Here is a 9957-nt window from a genome sequence, read left to right as displayed (position 1 = left end):
AGGGTGAGGTCAGGGCAGCTTACGACAGACACGTTTTTTTTTGACACGCCCCTTTGTTGCTCTCAAGAACAAGTGAAGTGAGAGATGCGTGATGCTTATTATTTTTATTTTTCCCTATTTTGTTCCTATTGTTTGTTTTCTTTTTGTTTGTTGGTTCCTTTTCTCTCTCCCCCCCCCCCTCCTCTTTTTTTATTTTGTTGTGGGTATTCTTGTGTTTTGTTTTCATTGTCTATGTATCTCTCTCTCTCTCTCGCATTAGTGATGATTATGATAAATACTATCACTGTCATTGCCATTACCATAAAGTGTACTAATTATCATTACGATCATAAAGGAAAATTAATGGTGTACTGCTATTAATAATAGTATTATCATCATTATCATCATCATTACTGCTACTACTACCATTATCATTTTTATTTTTATCATCATTATTATTACTACTATTACTAACATTATTACAATTATGATCATTATTATTATAATCTTATTATTATCATTATTGTTGTTGTTATCATTACTATTATTAAAGTCTTCATCACTACCATCAATAGCATTACTTTTATCACTATCATTATCATTGCTATAACTATGATCATTATTGCTATCATCATCTCTATCATTATCCTTATCCTTACCCTTATCATTATTATCACCATCCTTATTACGGTAATTATCATCATTATCACTATCATTAGCATTAGCATTCTTATTATCACTATTATTACTAATATCATATTCATTATTATTATCTGTTTTTATTACTATTCTTAATTTCATAATTATTATAACTATTATCATTACATTTTTTATAATCAAACTTATTATCATTAGTCATTAATATAATTAAATTTACTGTTTCTTTCCAGAGATTAATTCCATAACTGAAGTTGGCTGACAGATTAAAGTCATCAGTAATGTTAAACAGTATTAATCCCGACAACCATTTTACATAGTTCAATTAACACTTATACATTTTGAGTGATCAAATTAGTGCTTCTGCAATTGCTGGCAAGCAAGATTAAATCTTGCAAACCACAAACATTACCGACTCGTTGGATGTACGAATCAAAGAAAACCTGATGGATATTTGACTTTATATCGGATTCCAATTAGAAAGAACGAACAGTCTCTTGCGTTATGAAAAGAGTGGATAGCTGTCATCAGACGAGAGAACTGGAGCTCAAAGAAAATTGACAACGGACGCATTTGCAGTGCTTATTTTATATCAGGTAAGTAAAATGCATTCACCTATGCAAGAGCGAATGAAAATGTCAGAATTAAGTTTTTTCCAGTTCAATCTTGTGTCACTATTAGATCAAGTCTTCTCACTGAAAGTTACCCTCTCAAAAATGTGAATAAAACAAACAATGAGCATAAAATTGATATAATTTTCTGTTCTGAATAAATGAATTGCTGTTGTTAGAGTTTTGATAAACTAAAATGAAAAAGATTTACTATACCTTAATGACTTAATGAAACAGAAATTACTGCTCTTGTCGATTCCATGGTAAAAAAACGTCTTGAACATGCCCACAAATGAAACCAATTGTAGGCTTCCAGAGACTTGTATGCTTTCAGCGATTCATTCGAGAAAGAGCTTGGCGTATTAATCAAATGATTGTAAACATCAGGCCACGTGATATCAGGCATCAATTCATAAGTGAATGTTATTCCCTCATCACAAAGTGTCAATAACATACATATCATTCATACACTTATGATATTAGTAATATTCTTATTTTCATTGTAATTTGCTCTGTAATTATTATCATTATCATTTTACGGTAACCATCAATTTTATCTTTGTAAGTATTGCTATTATTTTTATTACCGGTATCATTGTATAAATTTGTTGTTATCACTATATATTTTACTTTTGTTATTGTTACTATCATTACCATAATAATCACATTTATTTCTACATTTTTTTAATGCTACTACTAATAATAATTAAATAAACAAATTCCAGAACTGAAATTTACTGTAAGATTAGAGTCCTCAGTAATGTTTTATATATAATTTTGTTTTCGAAACAGGTATATGACTGAAGATAAAATTTCCTCTCAATGATTACACGATATACTAAATATACTTAATTGTGCGCATACTCTCACCTCAATCGCACCTGTTGAATTTTATTCCCTGGCTATATATTGTCTCTTACATAGACATTCGTCATAGACATCGTATGCTATCATAATCATCAAGATTTAGCCACATACAACACAAAGACATAAATATGTGTTATGCCCGACTCTTGATTTCATTCATATTATTGTTTGGTTATTATTCCTCAAGCTCTTTCCTTTAAGTATCATATTGACCACTTGAGTAAAAACATGAATTTTCAATTTTTCTAATATAGATGCTGGAATTTTTATTTTTTTAAATATCCTTATTGTTTTATTTTATTTTTTTTTAATTGTTATTATTACTATTATTACATCACCATTATTACCCTTACAACATTACTGCACATCTTCCAAATCAGGGGAATTTGATGGTGTGACACCGAGACATCAATGACAGACCTACAATGAGGACTCACTCCTGCTTATTGGAATTGTTAACTAGTGATTGATACTTTAAGAAAACATGGTCGTGGCTTCGAGTGATTAAGCACTCGGCCTTGCTCATGAAATGGAAAACACACACACATTCACACACTCACACGCGTAAGCACACACGTACACTCACGAACAAGCATAAGCACGCATAAACACACATACACGAATACGAACACGCGTATCATAAACGTGGGTCTATGATATTATATATATATATATATATATATATATATATATATATATATATATATATATATATATATATATATATTTGTTTTCTTCCATGTCCATTTGACGGATTGTTTTGCTCTCCTATTTTTTTGACATTTGGATGATTAAATTCTACACTAACCGTCGTGTGTGGTTTGTTTAGGTCCCCGCGATAAATGAGCCTTTCTCTTTCTCTCTTTTTCCTCTTTTCCATCTCTCTCTCTCTCTCTCTCTTTCCTTTTGCATTTCCCCCTTTCTCTTCTGATTAGCTTAGGCTGGGTAATATCATTATTATGTGTTTCTTTCTGCTTGTTACTATGTTTTCTGTTTTTGCGAGTTGGGTATAAACCTAGTTGCTGTCAGTTACAAAGGACTATTAGTTTATCATTATTATTATTATTATTATTATTATTATTATTATTATTATTATTATCATTGTTATTATTATCATTGTTGTTGTTGTTGTTCTTGTTGTTGTTGTTGTTGTTATTATCTATTTTTTTTTTTTGGGGGGGGGTCTTTACGGCACTTAGTGAGTCTATTTAATCATAATATACGTTATTCATGGTAAGCGGAATTCTCGGTGACGAGGAAGCGAAGAGAGAGATCGCAGATTTGACGTCGGTTTTCATATTTGTATTACTTTCTTGTGTTTCATATATATATATATGTGTGTGTGTGTGTGTGTGTGTGTGTGTGTGTGTGTGTGTGTGTGTGTGTGTATATATATATATATGTGTGTGTGTGTGTATATGTATATGTATATATATATATATATATATATATATTTTTTTTTTTTTTTTTTTTTTTTTTTGTTACAGAAGATAAATGTACCTCTTTCCTCTCTTTTTCTCTGTCTGCCTCTTTTCTCCCTTTCGCTCTGTCTCTCCTTCATACCTAATTTGCTTGTTTTCAACATCCATCCCCCCCCATCCCCACCCCCTCACCAATCTTGACAAAAAAGTGATCAATTCCCTTCCCCCCCCCCCTCCACCTCACCTTCCACCCCCGCACTCAGAGCCAAGCAAAACAAACTATAAATAAATAAAAAAAAATATATATATATACATATAAAGACAAAATATATATATATATAATACATTAATAAAACACAATAAAAGAAATCATGATGTAACCAAAGGAGTAAACTGTACCATACTCTCCCCCCTCCCCCCAACCCCCCCCCCACAAAAAAAACAAAAAAAAAAAAAAAAAAAAAAAAAAAACAGCAAATAATCAAATGCATATAATAAAAGAAACAAGAATATAACAAAACGAGAGAAACAAAACAACAGCGCAACCGACTAAACAAACAAAAGACAAACAGCCCAAAACAGAGGGAAACAAACAAACAAACAAATCAGCCAAACTGAACCGCAAACCAACCAACTAACCAAAACAAATTGAAAAAAAAACACGAAAAATATTAAAAACCAAACAACAAAAAATAAAACAAAGAACAAAAAAAATAAAAACAAACAAACAAACAAAAACAAAACCAAACAAAAATAACATTTTCAAGAGGACGAAAAAAAAAAAATAAACCAAACACCAAACAAAAAACAAAAAACAAAAAAACCCAGAAAACAACAACAACAACAAAGCAAAGCAAGAGCAAGAGCGACGAATCCAGGTACCCCCCCCCCCCTCTGCAATGGCAAGTGTTGATCATCTCCGCGCAAGGGACGAGTTTCCTGAGCGACTGTGTATTGATCTCTGGCCAACGCTAATCCTGCGCTTGTCATATGACGCCGCCGCCGCCTTGTTTGCTTGGTTCTGCCGCGTGTTTGTGGGGATGTTTGTGGGGGGGGGGAGGGGGGGGGCGGAGGGGAGGGGGGTAAGGGGAGGGGGTAAGGGTGGGAGGGGGGGAGGGGGGTAAGGATGGGAGGGATGGGGGAGGGGAGGGGAGGGAGTAAGGATGGTAGGGGTGGGGGTAAGGGTGGGAGGGGTGGTGTTTGTGGGGGGGAGGGGGAGGGGGTAAAGGTGGGAGGGGTGGTTTTTGTGGGGGGGAGGGGGAGGGGGATAAGGATGGGAGGGGTGGGGGGTAAGGGTGGGGGAGGGATGGTGTTTGTGGGAGGAGAGGGGTTGTGGGGGGGAGGGTGTGTGGTTTGTTGGGGGTAAGGATGGGGGAGGGGGTGTTTGTGGGGGGAGGGGGTATGGGGTAAAGGTGGGAGGGGTGGTGTTTATTGGGGGGGGAGGGGGTGTGGGGGTGGGGGAGGGGAGGGGGTAAGGGGGGGAGGGGTGGGGGTAAGGGTTGGGGAGGGATGGTGTTTGTGGGAGGAGAGGGGTTGTGTGGGGGGGGAGGGTGTGTGGTTTGTTGGGGGTAAGGATGGGGGAGGGGTGTGGGGGTGGTGGAGGAGTGGTGTTTGTGGGGGGGAGGGGGTGGGGGGGTGGGGGAGGGGGTAAGGGGGGAGGGGGTGGTGTTTGTGTGGGGGTGGGGGAGGGGGTAAGGGGGGAGGGGTGGTGTTTGTGTGGGGGAGGGGGAGGGGGGTAAGGATGGGAAGGTGGGGGTAAGGGTAGGGGAGGGATGGTGTTTGTGGGAGGAGAGGGGTTGTGTGGGGGGGAGGGTGTGTGGTTTGTGGGGGGTAAGGATGGGGGAAGGTGGTGTTTGTGGGGGGAGGGGTGTGGGGGTAAGGGTGGGAGGGTGTTTGTGGGGGTGGGGGAAGGGTGGTGTTTGTGTGGGTGGTTGTGGGGGCTGGGGGGTTTGTAGAAGGGAAGGGTGTGGGTGGGGGGTGGGAGTGGTTGCGTTTGTGGGGGAGGGATGTTTGTGTGGGGGGGAGGGGGTGTGTATGGAGAGTGGGGATGGGGGGAAGTTGTGTTTGTGGGGTAGTTTGTTGGTGTGTTTGTGGGGTGTGTGTGTTTGTGTTTGTGGGGGGGGGGGAAGGGGGAGTTCTAGCGTTTGTGTGTTTGGTTCGTGTTTGCATTCTGGCGCATGTGTTTGCGTTTGTATGGTTGTTTTTGTCCATTTGCTTTGGTCCTGCGCATGTGTTTGTGTGTCTTCGCTTTGTTTCGGGAATGTGTTTGCTTGTTTGTTTCTGAGCGTTTGCCTTGCTTGATTTGTGTGAGTGTGGTTGTTCATGTTTGTGTGAATGTGTGTGTGTGTTCTGTTCTTGCTTATGTGTGTTTGTTTGAGTAGTATGTGTGCGTGTTTGTGTTTGCTTGTTCTCTCGCGCTAGTGTTTGATTTTTATATGTTTGTTTGTGTGTGTTTTTATGTACTTTTTTGTTTGAATGGTGTGTGATTGCGCGCATATATTCTCTTATAAGTGTGTGTTTGTATGTGTTCCCATGTACGTTTGCCTGTGTTTATTTGCATGTGTTTTTGTCCATGTGTATTCGTGTGTGTTTGTTTTGTTGTTTCATATATGTCTATCTGTGTATGTGTTAGTTTACATTGTCATCTAAAGTGTGGTTGCATGTTTGTTCTTTCACGTGTTTGTTTGTATGTTTATTGTGAGTGTATGTTTGTGTGTGGATTCTTATCTGCGTTTGTGTGTGTCTTGTGTGTGTGTGTGTGTGTGTGTGTGTGTGTGTGTGTGTGTGTGTGTGTGTGTGTGTTTTGGTTTATGTGTATATTCCCTCACGCACGTTTGTGTGTTTGTGATTGCATTGGTGTGTGTATTCTCACGCGTGTATCTGTGTTTATTGTGATTATGTGTTTGTGTTTATTTGGGAGTTCTGTGAGCCTTGGAGTAGGGGGGATGGGTGAGGGGGTGAGGGAGAGGGAGAGGGGGGGGGTGTAGAGGCACGCGTGGTTGGATGGGCAGGTCGGTGTAAGTTCGTATGTTTGTAGTCTATTGTCATTTCTCTCTGTTGATATCGCTGTGTATCAGTGTGGATGTGTGTTTGTGATTGCAACCCTAGTATGTGTGTGTGTGTGTGTGTGTGTGTGCGTGCGTGCGTGCGTGCGTGCGTGCGTGCGTGCGTGCGTGTGTGTGTGTGTGTGTGTGTGCGTGTGTGTGTGTGTGTGTTTGTGTGTGTGTGTGTGTGTGTGTGTGTGTGTGTGTGTGTGTGTGTGTGTGTGCGTGCGTGCGTGTGTGTATATAAATTTCTCTTCCCATTTTCCTTCTCCCCCCTTCTCGGCATCATCATCTATATCTTATTTTCACCTTCACCCTCCTCCTCATAAACTTCCTTTTCCTCATTACCATTATTATCATCATTCCGCTCATAACCCACGCGCAGCCCTCCTCCCGACGTACTGCATATACCCGAAGCCCAGCAAAGTACCAATAACATACCAAATTCTTAGGAAAACCTGCCCCGCCTCCCGAGGACTCTCCCTGCAGGATATTCCCGGACCCAAAGGACTCGGGCAGAGGGAAACGAGGCGCCATCTTTTAGCTAAGATAGATGGCTATGCTATGGGTTTTCTCTATTTTATTATTATTATTATTATAATTTTTTTTTTTTTTTTTTGTGGCTGTTAATTGATTCGGTTTTATGTTTGATGTTTTATTTTTATTTTATTTTTGCGTTTGTGGCCGTTTTTTTTTTTTTCCCCTTTTGTGGCTGTTAATTAATTTGGTTTTATGTTTGTTTTGCTTTTTGGAGGTTTGTCTATGAATCAATTAGGTTTTATTTTTATTTATTTTATTACTATTATCATTGTTATTATTATCATCATTATCATTATTATTATTATTATTATTATTATTATTATTATTATTATTATCATTATTATTATTATTATTATTATTATTATTTGCTTTCATGGTTGTTAATTAATTCGGTTTTATGTTTACTTTTCTTTTTTGTGTTTGTGGTGGTTAATTGTTTTTTTTCTTTTTTTTTCTTGTGTGTGGCCTTTAATTAATTTGTTTTGTTTGTTTGTTTGTTTCTTTGGTGAATCTTGTTTGCATGATTTTTTTTGTGTGTTTGTTTGTCTATGTATTTGATCGTTAGTTAGTTCGTATTCATGTTTGTTTGTTTATTTGTTTGTCTCTTTAGATGAATATGTGAGTTTTTTGTTGAATATTTCTGTCGTTTATTTATAATGTTCATCTCTCCATGTAAAAATTTATGTTGCTGTTTGTTTGTTTATGTTAGAATGTTTGATTTTTAATATTCATTCAGTGCTCCCGTAGAAATAAGCTTGTTCAATAAATGATAGTTTGTCTTATTTCTAATTCTTTGTATAATTTGTTTGTTTATTGTTTGGTGATCCCGCAGAACGAATGGACTAGTTAATTATTGTTTCGTTGTTACGTTGTTTACTGACCCGTAGTATGGGTGTTAGTTAGGTTTAGTTCTTGTAGAATAGTCTGCTTGTTTTCTTTATTTGTTCATCTCAGGATCCATTTGAAAATACGTTTTTTTGTGCATTCAGTTTGGTAAACTAGTGATTTTTTTTTGTATGTGTCATTTGATGATCGCGTAGTGTAGCTGCATCAAAGTAATTAGTTATTTATATATCCGTATCCCATACTTGGTTAATCCTGCGATCTATAGGTTGATAAAATAATCATAAGAAACGTATAGTCGCAGTGAAACTCATTCCTAAATATATATATATATATATATATATATATATATATATATATATTGTTCGTATCCCTTACTTATCTAATCCTGCCATCTATCGGCTGCTAAAACGTATAGTCGCAGTGAAACTCATTCCTAAGTCTATCCATCTATCTATCTATATATGTATATATTTATACATACATATATATATATATATGTGTATGTATAGATATATATTATGTTCATACCCCTTACTAACTAAATTCTACCGGTTGGTAATACAATCAAAAACAAAACAGTATATCCGCAGTGAAACTCATTCCTTAAATAAAAACTGTATGCCATTTTAGTGACAGTAAAATGACATTTGGGTCCACACACCCTATGGAATTTATCGTGTTGGTTTGTGGCCTTCCTGTGACGCTGTAAAATAAACTGGTTTAATTTAGTGACCCCGTGAAAATTTATCATCCGCCATTACTCACAGAAAACGTGACATGTTCATCAGCCTTGGAAATCATTGATATTACTTCGACTGTTTTGAATATAAAACGTTGACTTTTTGGGTTTTTCCTTCGCGGAGACCGATGTTAGTCTGGTAGATACTTTTATTATTATTTTTTTTTGTGGTGGTGGTGGGGGGGGGGGGGGTAATTTTTTTATGTTTTGAAACGAAGAAATAAAAATGGCTTTTCTGATTCAAGTATTATATCTGCCATTTGGTTTTCATGTAACCTCAGTCAGAGGTTATTCTTCTTCTTTTTTTGTTGTTGCTCTTATTATTATTATTATTATTATTATTATTATTATTATTATTATTATCATTGTTGTTGATGATGTTGTTGTTGTTGTTGTTGTTGTTGTTGTTGTTGTTATTATTGTTGCTGGTATTATGATTATTATTATAGCTACGATATTCATTATTATTATCATTATTATCATTATTATCATTATTATCATCATTATTACCATTACAACCATTAATATACGAATGACAATAATAATGATGGTGATAAATGTTGATGATCACAGCATTTAATAATGATAATAGTGTTAATCATCATAGTAATAGTTGTAATCATCATCATCGTCATCATAATGAGGAGGATAACAATAACAATAATAATAATAACAGTAATGATAATGATAATGATAACAAAACAACAACAGCATTAATAGTAACAATAATACCACTTACAATAATAATAAAAGCAGAAATATCAACACACATTCACTCATAATATACATGTATGCTTTTGTGCGTATGGCAGTTGTAGCATAATGGTCACTGTAGGATTACGTCAATGCCAAGAACCATTGCGGGAATGACCCTGCAGTGCTAGCCAAATTGAGTCATTGCAAGAGAAACGGTTTGCAATGCTGCTGGATCTGTTATGCAACTGGTCGGAGTTAATGCACTGCCATGGTGATGGGAATAGCGAAAGAAAACGTGAGAAAGAGAGAGAGAGAGAGAGAAAAAGAGAGAGAGAGAGAGAGAGAGAGAGAGAGAGAGAGAGAGAGAGAGAGAGAGAGAGAGAGAGAGAGAGAGAGAGAGAGAGAGAGAGAGAGAGAGAGAGAGAGAGAGAGAGTGAGAGAGAGAAAAAAAAGAGAGAAAGAGAGAGATCAGCTGACCGAGAAAAATAAAAATAAAGAGCGAGGAAGAGAGATAGAGATATCTACAAAGACAGAGAGAAACAGAGGTAAACAAGCAG

This window comes from Penaeus chinensis, chromosome 26, assembly GCF_019202785.1.
Source record: "Penaeus chinensis breed Huanghai No. 1 chromosome 26, ASM1920278v2, whole genome shotgun sequence".
Lineage (NCBI taxonomy): Eukaryota > Metazoa > Arthropoda > Malacostraca > Decapoda > Penaeidae > Penaeus > Penaeus chinensis.
Note: the sequence above shows the minus strand (reverse complement) of the source record.